Genomic DNA, 4486 nt, shown 5'->3' with positions numbered 1-4486 from the left:
TTGAGAACTGTCGAACATGCTCGGCTCGGCCCTATTGGTCATTTTGGCAGAGGGTCGTGCTCTAACTCTTCTCTGTTTATGTTTTGCAATTTCAACAAAGAAGTTTCAATTTGTTACCTGGTGGTGTCGCTCCCTTAATATCCAGTATGATGCTCGGTTGACTCTCTTGTGACTTTGGTGGGAGTCGAAACCGAATGGTTCTATTTCCCTCTTGTGGCGCTCACTGCTTTCAATCCTTACTGTGGAAGTCACGGGAGTCAAATGCCAGCATGAAATAACTGAGAATGATGGTGAAATAACCAACTATACTTACTTCATAGCATATTCATCTTTTGGAACGGAGGAATGGCTGTACCGTTTGTATAGATGCCATCATAGGAGCGCTGGAAGCGTATATGCAATACTGGGGTATGATTTCAGGGAGTCCTCTGAATCATTTGGCTACGTCGGGTGGTGGAATCATAATTCGGCCATGTGGGATACAATGAATAAGCCCACTTAACATTTGTTTCTTTCCTCTTTTTTTTTTAAAACAATCCACCACGTGTCCTGCTTCTATTGGTACTCGGCCAAATGGAAGATGTTGGTATGGCTGTAAGATACGATTGACATAACAAGGTTGATATGAAAAGGGGTAACGAATTTAGAGGTATGAAATAGGTTGGAGTATGAAAGATGATAAGAATTAACAGTGAGATAAGGGATGATGGAAAATGTAGTGTCGTTGAAATCGATCATAACAGTCACAGTCATTAAATTCAACATTAAAAATTAATCTAAGAAATTAAATGTTAAGAATTAAGGAACACATTACACTTTTGTTGGTTGTTGTTTCATTGGCATGCTGAGTAGGACTAGTCTCTTTTGACTATTCTTTGCTGTTCATAACAGGTCCCCTGAGATAGATTCGAATGCAATAGGTCCCTCTGAGATCTTGAAGATGTTCATGCAGCTCCTTTGAAATCCGGAGAAAGAATTATATGTGTACAGGTTCCTTGAGCTTGGGTATTTGATGGAGTCTTGGTGCCCAGCAACCTGTGAATCCTTGTAGAAACTTGATGAAGCTTTGTTGAAGTAACCTTGAAGTAACAGTCTCTTAACAGGTCCCTTTTATGTGTCTTAAACAGGTCGCATTACTGCTGGTGTTGGTAGCATGGTCTTCTGGACAGAACAGGTCCCCCTGCATAATGTTTATAACCACGTCCCTCTGAGATAAAACAATGACAAATAAACTTCTTTATTGAAATCTGGAATGCTGGAACAAACTGCTTTGGAAATTTACAGTGAGGAGATGAGATAAGAAATCTTTAAGAATTTACAATGGAGAGATAAAAGAACAAAATGTTGATGCTTCTCTCCCCCACTAAAGTGTTGACTTGTCCTCAAGTCATGATTCATTTGATAAATCAAACAGTGAACAAAAGAAAGGGAATTCTTACCCGCCAACGAATTGGTTTTCAAGTAAGAATTCGGGGTTAGAGTGTGCCAGAGTCTGGTTTTCACATCTAACCCAGTGTTATTATATATATATATATATATTTTTTTTTATATTTTTTTTAGATTTTGTTTTGTTTTTTTTTTTTTTAATTTCTTTTTGAATTTCTAAATTGAGAGGAAATGAACTAAGGCAGGGATATTGCAGCTGAAGGCTGCAGTATCTCAACCTCTCTTTGTTGAGATACTGTTTTGAGAAAATCTTGCTTGCTGATGGGCTTAGTGTATAGTTTCAGGCGATGACCATTGACAGTAAAGGAATGACCTTCTCCATCAATAGTTTTGAGCTTGACTGAACCATTGTCGTAAGCCTGAATAATTTGGTATGGGCCCATCCAATGGGTGGTAAACTTGGCTTTATGATCTCTGAATTTAGAGTCAAAAAGTAAAGCCCAGTCACCTTCCTTGAACTGCTTCTTCTTGATATGTGCATCATGCCACTGCTTCCTTTGTTTTTGCATGAGGATTGTGGTTTCCTCTGCTTGCTGCCTCATTTCATCCAGCTGGTTCAACTGCTGAATTCTTTCTTGTTGTGCTTGGTCCAAGTCAATTTGCAAATCTGCAGCCAGTTTAAAAGTATGTATTTGAAACTCAATAGGAAGCATTACCTCTTTGCCATACACCAACTGATATGGTGTAAATCCTGTAGTATCCTTCCACGTAATTCTGTAAGCCCAGAGTGCATCTTTGAGCTTCTCTTCCCAATTCTTCCTGTTCATTGCCACAGTTTTAGTAATGATCCCTTCCAAAGTTTTGTTTGTGGATTCCACCTGCCCATTGGCCTGTGGATGGTAAGGTGTGCTTCTCCTATGCTTGATTTGGTATTTGTCTGTGATGTCCTTCACTAGTTTTGAGGTGAATTGAGTACCTTGATCAGTCACTATCTCCCTTGGTACTCCATACCTTACAAAAATCTCTTCAAAAAGGAAATTTACCACTGTGTGTTCGGTGACTCTAACCAGTGCTTTTGCTTCAGCCCACTTTGTGACGTAATCAGTACATACTAAGATGTACTTCTTACCATTGGAGGTTGGGTTAATGGGTCCTATAAAGTCTAGAGCCCATTTTTCAAATGGCTCTAGGTGAAATTGGGGCTGAAGGGGCATCTCATCTATAGCTGTTGGCCTGCCCATTCTTTGGCAGCTGTCACAACTCTTCACATACTTCTTGGCATCCTTGAAAATGGATGGCCAGTAGTATCCAAGAGTAAGAACTTTGAATGTTGTCCGCTTAGCTGCAAAATGCCCACCACACGGTTCATCATGGCAAGATTTTAAAATATCAATTATCTCATCATTTCTTACACATCTTCTAATGATCATATCATAACCAGTGTAAAATAAATCTCCATTAAGCCATGAATATCTAGCACTTTGTTTGACTAGTCTTTTCTTTTCCTTTGCAGTAAAGTGTGGAGGTGTCCTTCCTGTAGACAAATAATTGGCCAAATCGGCATACCAAGGATTTACTATGGAAATTGCAAATAAATTTTCATCTGGAAAAGAATCTTCAACCGAAACAACCTCACCTGGATTTTGCAGTCTAGAAAGAAAATCTGCCACCTGATTCTCTTTACCTGGTCTATCTAACACTGTGATGTTAAATTCCTGTAACAATAATAACCATCTGGTAACTCTGCCACTAGTTATTGGTTTATTCATTAAATGTCTAATGGCAGAATGATCAGTATGTACAAAGACCTCATAACCAATTATATAATGTCGGAATTTATTCACAGCGTATATGATGGCAAGTGTTTCCTTTTCTGTGACTGTGTAGTTTGACTCTGCAGGTGTGAGATTTTTGCTAATGAAATAAATGGCATAATTACAAGATTCCTCTTTTTGGCCTAATGATGCACCCACTGCAGTGTCAGATGCATCTGTAAAGATATGAAATGGCAGGCTCCAGTTAGGCCCTCTTAAAACTGGTGCGGTTGATAACTTCTTTTTGAGTACTTCGAATGCTTGTTGGCAGTTCTCATTCCAGTTGAAAAGTACATCTTTTGTTAGAAGTTTAAACAAAGGTAAAGCTATTTTACTAAAATGTTCAATAAACCTTCTATAATAGCTTGCATACCCAAGGAAAATTCTTACCTCTCTTTGATTCTTTGGAATTGGCAAATCAACAATGATCTGGATCTTTGCTGGGTCAACTTTGATGCCTTGAAAAGAAATATAGTGCCCTAATACTATCTGTTAGGCCCTATACTACTAGTATAACCCCTTATTGTTATTAGTATAACCCACTTATTATATTGATGTACCCATGTAGTGCCCATATTTTTACTATTATGCCACATAGAAGCCCACCATTGTTACTGTTGTGCCCTACAATATTATTGTTATGTAGGCTTTGATTGTATTGGGACCACTTAGACTCCTATATATAGAAAGGAGGTATTTTCATTTGTATCATCCAAGAATTGTTCATTTATGTAATGTAAAGGAGGTTGCCCCCTCGAAGAGGCTGAATTCTAAGGCGTGGATCTCTCTTTTCTATCTTTTTGTGAGCTGGTTTCATAACATTTGGTATCAGAGCTTTGGATTCTAGGGTTTCGCTGCTCCAAACAGGTCATCGTGGAATTTTCGCTATAACTTTTTTTCTGTGACGTTTCAGAAGTCGCAAAAAAAACCCATTTGAGAAGAATTGGCGCTGAACCTTGGGTCCGAATTTCAGATCTTTTAGCGCGATATTTTCGGAGATATGATCTGCGGAAGTTGGTCTTTTTGCAGACTCCTGAATTACACTCAAAACAGGTGACCTAGGGAAAATCGTCATAACTTTCTTTCTGAGCATCGGATTGAAATTTTGTAAGAAGGTACAGAAAGAGGACGGACTGTAGTTTCGGTTTATATATTTTTTAGAGTCAACAGTGACACGTGGCACTTCATACAAGTTCGCTCTACTGAACTTGTCTATAATCAGGTCACTGCGGGAGATTGTGCATAACTCTTTCTTGGAGAATCCAATTTGGATCAGACTTGTGGCA

The sequence above is a fragment of the Pinus tabuliformis genome, chromosome 5_1, assembly GCF_031772625.1.
Source record: "Pinus tabuliformis cultivar Carrire ecotype Pingquan chromosome 5_1, CPIR1, whole genome shotgun sequence".
Taxonomy (NCBI): Eukaryota; Viridiplantae; Streptophyta; class Pinopsida; order Pinales; family Pinaceae; genus Pinus; species Pinus tabuliformis.
Note: the sequence above shows the minus strand (reverse complement) of the source record.